Source organism: Bidens hawaiensis, unplaced genomic scaffold (genome assembly GCF_021521415.1).
Source record: "Bidens hawaiensis isolate Kalapana, Puna unplaced genomic scaffold, B.hawaiensis_p1.1 tig00015542_1, whole genome shotgun sequence".
In the NCBI taxonomy this organism is placed as follows: domain Eukaryota; kingdom Viridiplantae; phylum Streptophyta; class Magnoliopsida; order Asterales; family Asteraceae; genus Bidens; species Bidens hawaiensis.
This window is the reverse complement of record NW_027492388.1, coordinates 169,352-183,064: the sequence shown is the minus strand read 5'-3', so window position 1 is coordinate 183,064 and position 13,713 is coordinate 169,352.

Below are 13,713 nucleotides of genomic sequence, written 5' to 3'. Positions count from 1 at the left end.
TGGTGACTTATGCTACTGCCTCATTTCTTTCCGAGGCACTGTGTTGGTGGGATAATCTAGCGCAGGCTATGGGTGATCGTTCGATTAGGAGGATGACGTGGGATGAGTTGAAGAAATTGGTTCTTGATCAGTTTTGTCCTCCACATGAATTGGATAAGATTGAACAGGAATTCTTGACCTTGGAGGCGGGTAGTATGACACATTGGGAATATACCACAAATTTTAATAAGATGGCTCGATTATGTCCCGATCTGGTTACTCCAGAAGCCAAGATGATTAAGAAGTATGTGAAGGGTCTTCCGGTGGATGTTCGTAGGGGTGTGGTGACCACCGACATGAGCTCGTTTCACTCGGTGGTTACCATAGAAGGCACATTGTATGATCAGAGGGAGATGTTACCGTCGACCGAGACTAGGAAGACTTGGAACTCAAATTCGTACGGTAAGCGGCCTGGGGGAAGCAATTTTAATTCATCTGAGAAGAGGGTAAAGACTGATACATCAGAATTTAAGAGGGATGCGGCGGTTGGTAATTGCAAGAAGTGCGGGAAACCGCACAAGGGGAAATGTAAGATTGGGTCTGGTTCCTGTTTTCGATGTGATAAGGTTGGACACCCCCATTTCGAGTATCCGACGTTGACTTGTTTCCGTTGTAAGGATGCCGGCCACTTCGCATCAAACTGTCCTACCAGCAAGGCGGGGGGGGGGGGGGGGTCCGGTCAGGGGACTTCCTCGAAGGGGAAAGTGGAAGAGAAGCCGGAGGTCAGGGCGAGGGTGTGACATTTGAGCCAAAACAAGGTACACCTCAGTACGTATTTACCGATTAAGCAAATAAACGCCTTTTGCGTAACAAACGAACGATTAACCGAACGGGTCGGGTTATGACCCAGATATCTCGGGGGGCCATCTATAAGTGATATACGTTTAATACAAGCTAAAACATTAGAAATATGGCCTTAGTTTGATAGCAAACAAGTTAAACGAAAATATGCTCGTTTAACTACCCGCTATTGATTTAAACGCAAAAGATAGTTACAAACCAATCATTGTATCATTCGTTAAGCTGAAAAAGACTTACCAAACACTTACTTGAAATGTTTTATGCGATCCGTGAAAATATTTTTTATTTTTACAAACATATAGTATGTTTTTATAATTTTACACAAAATTAGCCGAAAAACACTCGTTTTCGCGCTGTTTAACGCACCCGATAAGTTTTTCGCGCCAAAAACCGAACCCGAACTAAATTTTGGACCAGGCTTTTCGTATTTGGGCTTGAGAAACCAGATTATTGGGCCAAAACAGCCCAAGGGGGAGGCCCATGGGTTCCGATCGGCCAGCCCACCCCCACCCCCCATTCTTTTTATAAAACTTGTTTTACAAGCTTGGTTATTCATTTTGGTTTATAAAAACTGAGGTCCAAGCAGCTGCAAGCTGATTTTCCAGAAAACCTTCAAACCCTAAGGTAAGGAGCTTAAATAAGTAGCTTTTGTACTTGTTTAACCATGTTTAATACCATAAAAACATGTCTTGGTTACTAAAAATCATTCCTAACTGTGTAAAAATCCTAAAAATGGTCCATAAACATGTTTTGATCATACACATGGTAAGGAACCTGTTTTGATAGGTTTTTTGGCCATAAACACGGATTAAAGGGTTGAAACGGCGTTTTCACGGTTCAAAAGTTCGTTTTTGTGCACTAGCCGAAACCCTAAGTTAAGGGCTGTTATGTTGACGAACAATTGCTTGGTTTGTGATATAGGACTTGTACCTAGCTTGCTTAGAAGCACAAGAACCTGAAAACTTGATTAAAAAGTCGGAAACGAGCCAAACCCGCTAAGGTAATGCCGAAACACTCGCTTACGGCCTACTTACGTTAAGGTTGTGATGTGCATATTGTTAGGACTTGAAATATTTCAGGGACATCAGGGACCATGTCAATAAGTCCCTATTTAAATTTGGTAATTTTTTGACCGTCCGAGAATATTTAACGAATTTATTACCGAATTAGGACGATCATTTGGGAAAAATAGCTAAAATACTTCAAAAATTATGAAACTTTTATGGGAACTCAGATTTGATGTATTTTGATCACATATGAATTTTGGGATCATTTGGAGAAGTTTAAAGGTGTTTTGTTTATATGCGTTCGTGTGAATTTTTATAGCCGAATTTGGGCCGAAAGGAATATTGCACGAACTTTTTACATTCTGGAATTGATACAGGTTGATTTGGGACATGATTTGAGCATTCAGGAATTTGTGTGGAATTTTTGGAAATTTTTTGGGGTAAACAGACGATTTTCAGGCGAAATATAGCTGATAAAATGAATTTTTATAAATTAATAAATCAGTAAATAAATTCCAGAAATATTTTTATTAAAATCTACATATTTTAATTGATAAGTGGTTAAATTTTCATAATTTAATGATTAATGGTTAATTAGTTATGCTAATTTGAATATTAAACAAATTCAATTTTTATAAAAACCGGCAAGTTTGCGACTAACGAACCTGCGGGAATATCAAAACACCAAGAGTGATCAAAAATCATATTTTTGGACTAATTAAATGAAAATAAACTTTTCTATGAGAAACCTGGACAATCCGGGTGGATTGTGTGCGTTTCTTCTCAAATCAAACTGAATAAACGGAAACGGGCCCGTGGCTAATCCGGGACCCCAGTATGTGATCCTTCTTTATAACTTAATCATTTTATTAACCAATACATTTACCCAAGCTTATTTTCCCATAACTATTTTCTGAACGTGTAAACGAACAACTTGGCTCAGCTGGGAAAATGGGAATCTGAGCCAAGTATTAGACATTGAACAACATCACAACCTAAGCCTATTGCCACTTTCTGGTCGTTCCAGCTACACCCAGATTAGTTATACAGCCCAGATTAGTATTGAGATTATAATAATATTAAAATATTAATATTATTATAATATTGATTATAGGAACTACTGATAGCGGATCGAACAAACTACGAGCTGATACAGTACTGAATATCTACTAAACCGTGAGTTTCATGACCCCACTCTTTAAACTGTTTTACGAACTTTTGGGGTGAAAAGCATGTTTGATTACATATACATACCTGAAACATGTATTGATGTGAATTATTTAAGTGCTAACACACGAAAGTCCCCACGATCACAGTGATTAACTTCGAGCCGATGGCTTGTGAATAGTACTATTGGTTTGACAAACCCAAACGGAATCGGCCTGGTTGCCGTGTCACATAGCGCCGTTTGCACATGACCATATTTATACAAATAGGCTATGTAGTGTTAGACATAGCTACCGGGGCATGTTGTGGGCGAAAAGGGGCCACAGTGGTTGATGGAGCGTGGGAAATGGATGCACGCAGCACATACAGTCAAGGCTTCACTGTATCTTAGCATAATTACATCATTTACATACATACATACTTATTTCATGATTACAAGTGTTGACTTGTGAATACTCATTACTGCTTTCTTGAAACTCGTGAAACTCACCAACTCTAGTAGCTGACCCGTTTTAAACTGCTTTTCAGGTGTACCTAAATTGAAATACTGGTGACCTGTTACTTGCCTGAGGTGTGTGGTTGATGCTACGTGAATAGAAGCAAGGGCGATAGTAGTAAGAATGTATAGTTAACGAACTAGTTTTGTTTGTATCGCCTAGACTGTAAAACAATGATAGAACGAAGAAATGTAATATATTGTAAATTAGTTTGTAATGTTTCTTTATAAACAATGTGTTGATATCAGAGGTGTCTGTTACATTCCCGTTTTACGCTTCCGCATTGTGCTAGTCGGGGTGTGACAGAGGGCCTTCGACATCTCCAAGAGATAGGCAAAGGATGATGCAGACATTGTTTCAGGTACTTTTTCCTTATTTATCTTTTATTACACCGTTATAATATCTCATCCTTTCGGAATCGTATGTGTGATCGTGTAGCTAAGCAGTAGTGTAATATTATCCCAGGTACCTTTTTACTTGATGAATTACAGGCATCGGTCTTATTTGATTCGGGTGCCAGTAGAAGTTTTGTGTCTACCGCTTTCTGTTCCTCGTTGAATAAATCACCCGAGCGCGTAGTCGATGTGTTTGAGGTTGAGGTCGCCATAGGAAAGTCCGTTTCCATGTCTAGGGCTATCCAGGGTTGTTCCATCGAGTTGTCTGGGTATAGATTTCTGGTGCAGCTGTACTTGATGCCGCTTGGTTGTTTCGATGTGGTGCTTGGGATGGATTGGCTCGCAAGTGTTGATGCTCAGATCGTTTGTGGTCAAAATCTTGTACGTCTAAGGGCCCCGGATGGACCCAAATTTCGGTTTTCGGTGATCGGAATGGTGCGGAAACACATATCATATCTATGCTTAAGGCGGGAAGATTGATGCAGCGGGGTTGAGGGCGTATCTGGCGTATGCTATAAACGTGAAAACCGAGGTGGCTACCGTCGGTGATGTTCCTATTCTTCGGGATTTTCCGGATGTATTTCTAGATGATTTATCAGATGTGCCGCTGGATCGCGAGGTCGAGTTCAAGATAGACCTTGTGCCGGGCGTAAAACCCGTTGCTCGAGCCCCTTTCCGTCTAGCACCGAATGAAATGAAAGAACTTATGGCTCAATTGGAAGACTAGCTCAACAAGGGCTTCATTCGACATAGCATCTCACCTTGGGGTGCCCCGGTCCTATTCGTCAAGTAGAAGGACGGTAGTATGCGTATGTGATTGACTACCGTGAATTGAATAAGCTCACTGTGAAAAATCGGTACCCTCTACCAAGGATCGACGACTTATTTGATCAGCTCCAAGGAGCTAGTTGGTTCTCGAAGATCGACCTTAGGTCCGGGTATCATCAGTTAAAAATTCGGGAGGAGGATATCCCTAAGACTGCCTTTCGCACTCGTTATGGACATTATGAATTCCTAGTGATGTCTTTTGGTTTGACCAACGCACCGGCTGCGTTCATGGATCTTATGAACCGTATGTGTAGGCCGAAGCTCGATCGTTCGGTTATTGTGTTCATCGACGACATTCTTGTGTATTCCAAAAGCGAATCCGATCACGCCGGTCATCTCACGAAAGTTTTGGAAGCTCTGCGAAAGAACAAGTTGTACGCGAAATTTTCTAAGTGTTCTTTTTGGTTATGCGAGGTTCAATTCTTGGGTCATGTTATTAACCCGAGTGGTATTTTGGTTGACCCTGCAAAGGTGGAAGCCGTAAACGAATGGGAATCTCCTAAGTCTCCATCTGAAATCCGTAGCTTTCTGGGCTTGGCGGGGTATTACCGCCGCTTCATTCCAAACTTTTCGAAAATTGCATCATCATTGACCAAGTTGACCAAGAAGAGTGTTAAGTTTGTTTGGGGTACCGAGCAGGAGGAGGCTTTTCCCGAATTAAAGAACAGATTGACGCAAGCCCGTAATTTAGCTTTACCCGATGTCACTGATGTTCTGGTTGTTTATTCTGATGCCTCTTACCAGGGGCTTGGGTGTCAACTGATGCAGTGGGGCCGAGTCATAGCTTATGCCTCGCGGCAGTTAAAGCCTCATGAGGCGAATTATCCTACTCACGATTTGGAGCTGGCGGCGGTTGTGTTTGCGCTTAAGTTGAGGCGACATTATTTGTATGGTGTCCCTTGTGTTATCTATACCGATCATAAGAACTTAAAGTATTTCTTCGAGCAAAAGGAATTGAATATGTGTCAGCGTCGGTGGCTGGAGTTGATTAAGGATTACGATTTGGATATTATGTACCATCCCGGTAAGGCTAACGTGGTAGCCAACGCGTTGAGCCAGAAGGAGAGACCGAAACCTATTCGTTTGAAATCTTACCAGCTTATTCTTAAACCCGATATTTTGAAACGGATAGCCAACGTTCAGAACGAAACCTTACAGGTGGAATGGATTATGTCAGAGCGTATTTGGGGACAAGAAAAATTGTTGGAAGACGTCGGTGATGGGGTAAGTATAAGGATGGGCGTTTATGGGTACCCAGGTATGGGGGATTCAAGAGTAAAATATTGGATGAGGCACACAAGTCGCGCTATTCCATTCATCCGGGCGCGACCAAGATGTACCAAGACCTGAAGAAAAATAATTGGTGGCCTGCGATGAAGTATGAGGTGGCTCAGTACGTGAGTAAGTGTTTGACGTGTCTGTAAGTTAAGGCCGAGCACCAGAAGCCTTTCGGGAAACTTCAACCCTTGGAAATACCTGAGTGGAAGTGGGAGCATCTTACGATGGATTGTGTGACTAAAGTGCCTCGTACTCCTAGGGGTAGTTATGACACCATTTGGGTAATCGTTAATAGATTGACCAAGAGCGCTCATTTCTTGCCGATTCAAGAAGCTGGCCGATGTGTTTATTCGTGAGATCGTTTCTAGGCACGGGGTGCCGGTATCTATTGTTTCGGATAGGGATACTCGTTTTACCTCCAGGTTTAGGAAGAAGTTTCATGAGGAGATGGGTACCAAACTTCTCATCAGTACCGCTTATCACCCGCAGACGGATGGTCAATCCGAGAGGACCATTCAGACTCTCGAGGATATGTTGCGAGCTTGCGTAACTGATTTTGGTGGTAGTTGGGATCGTCACTTACAGTTAGTCGAGTTTTCTTATAATAACAGTTACCACGCCACATTTGGAATGCCACCGTTTGAGATGTTGTATGGCAGGAGGTGTAGGACTCCAGTTTGTTGGGATTCCATTGGTCAGAAACAGTTGGGTAGTTTGGAGGTGGTTGAGGCTACAACTGAGAAGCTCGATAAGATTAAGGCTTTTATGAAGGCCACTCGGGATCGTCAAAAGTCCTACGCGGACAAAAGGCGGAGGCCTATTGTGTTTGAGGCCGGTGATAGAGTTGTGCTAAAAGTTTCTCCTTGGAAGGGTATTATTCGTTTTCGTAAGAGGGGAAAGCTTAGTTCGAGGTTCATTGGTCCGTTCCTTATATTGTCCCGTGTTGGTGAGGTAGCGTATAGACTGGAACTGCCCGATGAGCTCGCGGGGATTCATCCTACTTTCCACGTGTCCCATTTGAGGAAATGTTTAGCAAATGAGGAGGCCCATGTACCTCTTGATGACATTGAGCTTGATAGTAAACTGAACTATGTTGAAGAACCTATCGCTATTCTTGACCGTCAGGAAAGGCGTTTGAGGAATAAAGTGGTTAGGCAGGTGATGGTGCAGTGGAGGCACCGTAGGGATTCCGAGGCTACTTGGGAGTCCGAAAACGAGATTATGAAACTTTATCCACAGTTGTTCCGGTCGCATTGGGATTCGGGGACGAATCCCTTTGTAAGGGGGGTGGACTTGTAACACCGTTAATTTTCGGTTCAAAGATTTTTAGCTTGTAAAGTATGTATATTTCTCGGGAGTTATCCGGCAAGCCTCGTTGACCTTATCATCTTCCCGGTACGTTAAATCATTTAACTTTTCTTTCAAGTTGCCATATCCTTCAACTTGGAGGGGCTAGGATGAAACATTTTATATTATAACATAAAACATAAAACCATAACCCCCCCTCCTCTTCCTTGTCCAATTGGCAGAAGGCAGTAGCACACCCCCCTCGGTTTCTTTTTTTGCAGCCAAGTTAAGGTCTAAAACTTCAATTGAAGGTTAGTTCTATGTTTCCCCAAGTCTTTTACACCTTAATTTATCATTATATCACGCGTATTGATCGATAAACGGCTTGTTCTAGGCTAACCGGGTGGCTGTCCAATTGAGCAATTCCGGGACTGTTTTGGTGGAGATTTTTGCACCAACATCTTCCTAGGTATGTCTAGTATAACATACTTTAAGATTATACACATTGGTGTTAGTTTGATTGGTCAACTAGTTGAAGTTTGAAAGATAGTTTTTGGCTGGCTAGAATGGTAGATTGTTGCGTTTAACGCGAGGGATGAAGTAAGTGATGACCAATTCAGTTCGGATAGCTTCGGTTTAGTATACGAGCTGTTGGAAAATGATTTTTATAAGTATTGGGTCTGAATTGGCTGTCGGTTACTCAAACGGGTCGGTACAACGCGCATTTGCGTTTATTGAATAGTTGGTGCGTTGTACTTGCGAGTTACCGACCCATTTGACTCGTGTAGCGTCGTGTGGACTTGTTGCCTGTGAATTTATCATATTGGGTCCACACGGGGCTGAGTTGGATGTTAATAGCCTAAAGGACTCTTAAACACGCGTGTTAGTATCACCTAGTGCTTTCGGGGGTAATTTGGGAATTCTTTACTCCCGGGAGTATCTAAGGGTCGTGTTAGTAAAATTAAGGCCCCGGGAGCTGTTATGATTGATGTTGGTACATGTTTGTCAGTAGTTCATAGTCTAGCATTTGTAATCGAGTCTGTAATGTAATTATGTTTTGATTATGTTTAGTTTGTAACACGCGAAGTTGTCAACAAGTTCGCTATGGCGAACTTGTTGAATCAGCGAAGTTATTGACAACTTCGCCAATGGCGAAGTTGTCGTGTATATAAACTGTTTCAGCGAAACAGTTTAGAGTTGATTGTTTTAGTTTTCGTTTCAGTGTTTCACTAAGAGTGTTACGTGATATTCTCTGTAATAGTGACCTCGTGTCACGTGTTTGCTATCAATATAACGTGGTTGGTTTATTGCTCGTGTGTTCGATCTCTACACTCTCTACACTCGTATCTACCTGCGCAGGGATTCCGCACCTGCGTTGTTAGCGACATCCCATGTACGATCCGTCCAGGAACCTACAATTGGTATCAGAGCAATCGGCGCGATTGTGAGGTTCGGGATTTCACGCGGGTGTAGAAATCGTCTCGTTTGACCTATTCGCGGGACGTGTTTTTGTTGGGATTGAGTTTTGCTAGTGCTTGACAGTCATTTTCAAGCCATTGCATTGATCGGAAGCTGCTGGATTGACGAAATCATATCTGAACAAACTTCCCTGTTCATCGGGCGAAGTTACCGTTCTTCGGGCGAAGTTACCATTCTTCAGGCGAAGTTGCCGTCGCTGGAATTAGGGTTTTGGCGAAGATATAAGGATTAGCGAAGTTAACCACAACTTCGCTTACCTCATAAGTTCGCCTTAGCGAAGTTATCCGCAACTTCGCTTTTAACCCAAGTTCGCTTATCTCATAAGTTCGCCAGACCTAAGCGAAGTTATTTTTTTTAACTTCGCCAATTCAAGCGAATTTAAGAATCAGCGAAGTTCTCTTTTCAGCGAAGTTAATTTTCAAGCGAAGTTATTCTTAACTTCGCCTACTGAGCTGTTTTAATATTTTTTTAAGTGTTTCAGGTTTTTCAGGTTTTAGCGAGGATGTCGTCAATCAACATCTCCGATTTGGTCAAGATGGAAGTAGAGGCGGGGTCAGCCACTAAGGCCCCGAGGTTGATGAAAGGAACAGACTTCGTGGCATGGAAGGACAGATTCATCCAATACATTAAATATCAGGATGCCAAAATGTGGGTGTGCATCCAGGATGGATATATCCCTCCAACCATGCAATACGAAGGCCGTGACGTGGTTAAGAAGTACAGTAAGATGGAGGACGAAGAAAAGAAAATGTATGAGGCCGAGAGCAAGGCCCATGCAGCTATAACAATGGCACTTCCTCAAGAGGTTCTCCATACGTTCCGAAAGTACACTTCCGCGAGAGAGCTTTGGGATGCTCTTGAAAACAGATTCGAAGGGAACGTGGGTATCCGTGCCTCAAAGATTAAACTCTTAAAGACCCAGTTCTCCGTCTTCAAATTTTTGAAGAACGAATCTCTGGATGATATCATCACCAGATACTATCATCTAATGACAGAGCTTAGCAATTATTCGATTGCCTACCGAGAAGAAGAGATTGTTGAATAGCTTCTCGATGCTCTCCCACCGAAGTGGGAAATGTACACCGTTCTTATGAGGGAAGACAGAGACTTTCCAAACTATGATTTGGAAACAGCAGTAAACAAGCTCAGAACTTATGAGCTTAATATGGTTCGAAAGGAAACACCAACAGATCAGATACAAGACCCTGGTATGTATGGTGCAAAAGTTAACTCAGGCTCAAGTTCGAGGCCTGAATCTGCTGCTTATTACTCAAAAGGGGAGTCAGGTCCTGACTCTCCTCATGAAGGAAACGTTTCTATGAACATGAATGGTGATGTATGTTTCGTAGCTGGAGGATCAAGTACTTCAAAGCCTCAAGCATCCTCAAGTGGTTTTTCTGCAAATGCATCAAGCAATAATTATTCCAAGATGCCTATGAGTGTAAAATCTGCTGAAGAGCAGTTTGCAGTCTATGCATCATTTATTGCTTCCTACGAAAACTACATCCAGGGGAAGATTGTGGACCCTGCTGTACTGGATGAGGACTACGACCAGATCGATGCTGATGATCTGGAGGAGATGGATTTGCAATGGCAAATGGCAATGATTGTGAGGCGTGTGAAACGGTTTATGAACAAAACTGGGAGAAAGTTTGTTGGTGGTAGGCCCGGGTTCGACAAATCCAAGGTAAGGTGCTATAATTGTCAACAGTACGGGCACTTTGCCAAGGAATGCAGAAATGAGAGGGTTGAACGAGGACAAGGTCGGCCTACACAACACTCTGGAGTTAACAGAGAGATTAACGCCATGTTGACCAGAGAAGCAGGTGAGTATAACTGGAACCTGCATTCAAGTGGTTCTGGTGAGCAAGCGAACATGGCTGAGGCTGAAGTTAAAGAATGTGAGAAGGTTAATGAAAATGAGAAAGCTACTGAAGAAGAAACAGCTTTCATGGCAGATGACAAGGATAATCGCTCCGAGGTAAGTACTAAGAATATTTGTACTAGTTGTGAGAATTTGTCTGAGCAACTTAAAACGATAACTGATCAGTATGTCCGTTTAGATGCTGACTTTAAAACTATTAATGAAGATCACCATTTTACGAAAGCAAGAGAAACAAGCTATAAAATTAAAATAAAAGCATGTGAAAAAGATATTCAAAGCTTAAAAATTAAACTTGCTGAGAAAATTGAAATAATTGATCTCAGTTATGAAGTTTTAGAGGAAAAAACAAAATTGATTGCTGATCGAGATAAACAGATTGCTGACCACCAGGTGAAGGTGGTGGAACTGAACCGCAAACTTGAGCAGTTCAGGAATTCCTCAGCCATCCTTGATCACCTCGTGAGTGATCCAGGTACCTCTGCAAAGAGGGGAGGAATCGGATATCACGAAGTTCCACCACCCTTTAACCACAACTATACTTTTAATCCGAGTGTTCAGAAATCTGTTGATTTCGAAGTTCCTCAGACAACTCCAATCAAGATTACAAGGGTTGAACCAAGTGTTAGCTGTGGCGAAACTAGTTCGCCTGTTTCTAGCGTGAATATTTCTGTTTCGAGTCCAGTCTCATCGGATTCGGATAAGTTGTCTGAATCTGGTCAGACAAAAGATAAGGTAGGGTTACCCACCGATGGAGATAAAAATAAAGTTTCTAAAAAGAGTTCTCCACTCAATCCGTACGTCCCACCTTATGTGAGACGAACGGCTGGTAACACTGCCTCTACATCCAAACTAACATTTGACAAGAAAATGGAGAGTCGATGTTGCTTTAGATGTAACAAGTTAGGACATTTAGTTGCAGATTGCCCTCTGGAGCCGAGATTCAGAGGTGTGAAGCCAAATAAAACTGAGTATAAGCGTCATTTTGTTACTGCTAAAAATGAAAACTTTAAAAAATGCCAAAATGTAACGAATTCAAGTTTTCATAAAAACAAACCTCAGTTTTACAACCAAACCACAAGATATAACACTTTCAATTCTCAAAGGTTTGGAAGGCATTACACTCAATCTGCAGGGAGATTCTCTAACAGGGCTTACAGAAATTATCCTGATGCTAACTTGAGAAAGCCAGGGTACGGGACGTATCGATCCAAGACCAATTGGTCTTGGGTCCCAAGATTCTAACTCTTTGTTTTATTGTGCAGGAACAGTTGAACAGGGCTGCCAACAATCTTTGGATTGTAGATAGCGGCTGTTCCCGGCACATGACGGGCAACAAACACTTGTTGCAAGATTTAAAACCTGTTCAGGGAGCAAGAGTTAGTTTTGCTGGTGAGAGTGGTGGAAGGATTACCGGTAGAGGAACTATGTCGAATGGGAGAATGACACTTGAGAATGTAAATTTTGTGGAGGAATTAAAGCACAATCTGCTGAGTGTGTCGCAGATTTGTGATAAAGATTACACTGTCCATTTCACTAAAAATGAAGCGATTGTATTGAAGCCTGGTTTTCAAATACCAGACGAATGGATAGTGATGAAAGCTCCACGTGAAACGAATACATACGTGATGGATATGAGGTCTACTGAAATGGCCACTGGAGAATCTTGTTTAATGACAAAAGCAAGCGAATCAGAATCAGAATTGTGGCACAGGAGAATGGGACATATTCATCTTCGGAAGATGAACTTCATTGTCAAGAATGGGCTTGTGATGGGCGTTCCCTTAAAGAGTTTTAACTTTGAAGATAAATGTATAGCATGCAAGAAGGGAAAACAACACAAGAAAAGCCATCTCACCAAGAAGATCAATTCAATTGCCGGTACTCTAGAACTACTTCATATGGATCTCTTCGGTCCAGTGAATGTACAAAGTCTAGGTGGTACTTCTTACTGCTTGGTGATAACTGATGACTACTCGCGATACTCGTGGGTATATTTTCTGAAAACAAAAGACGAGACAACTCAGATGGTGAAGAATCTAATTACAAAAGTTGAGAACGTCATGAGTAAATCAGTTAAATACATCAGAAGCGACAATGGGACAGAGTTCAAGAACTTTGAAATGGAAATCTTCTGTCTTCAGAAGGGAATTGAACATCAATACAGCGCTCCGTATACTCCACAACAGAATGGAGTGGCTGAAAGGAAGAACCGAACGTTAATTGAAGGAGCCAGAACTATGCTGGCAGACTCGAAGCTTCCTGTGATGTTCTGGGCTGAAGCAGTTGCTACAGCCTGCTATGTTCTGAATAGGGTGTTAACCGTTAAGAGACTTGGAAAAACTTGTTACGAGCTTATGCACGGAAGGAAGCCCAACTTGTGCGGTCTTGAAACATTTGGGTCTCCTTGTTCGATTTTGAAGACTAATTCGAAATTTGGTGAAGTAGCCGATGAGGGAATCCTAGTCGGTTATGTTGTTGGGACTCCCAACAGACGGGTCTTCAATACGACAACTTGCAAGGTGGAGGTGGTTTGTAACACCGACATTACTAGTTACCAACCGCCAAAACCAAGCAATGGACCTGCTGAGCTTTTCGACTATGTCAAACTTTTTAAGTCGTTTAACGTACCTGATTTGGAAATTTCTGAAGAAGACGAAAGAGCAGTGACGAAGATGATACTTGATGAGGAAGAGAATCTAGTGCAACATCAAATGATTGAGAAATCTCAACCTTCCACATCAAACCCTATCGATACCCCTGCGGCCTCAACGGAAGAAGAATTTATTAATCCGTTTCACTCTCAGCCAGAAACAACCATAGATGAGATCTCTTCAAATTTGGAAGATAATTTGCATGTCAGTGCTGTTCCGACCACGAGAATTCACAAAGATCACCCATTGGAGAATATTATAGGTGATGTGTCCTCTGGTGTACAAACCAGAAGTAGCTTGAATGAGCACACCTGTGTTTATACAAGCATTAAGGAAACGGGTATACTGAACGAATGTTTGTACTCCTGCTTTATAAGCCAAATTGAACCAAAGAATTAT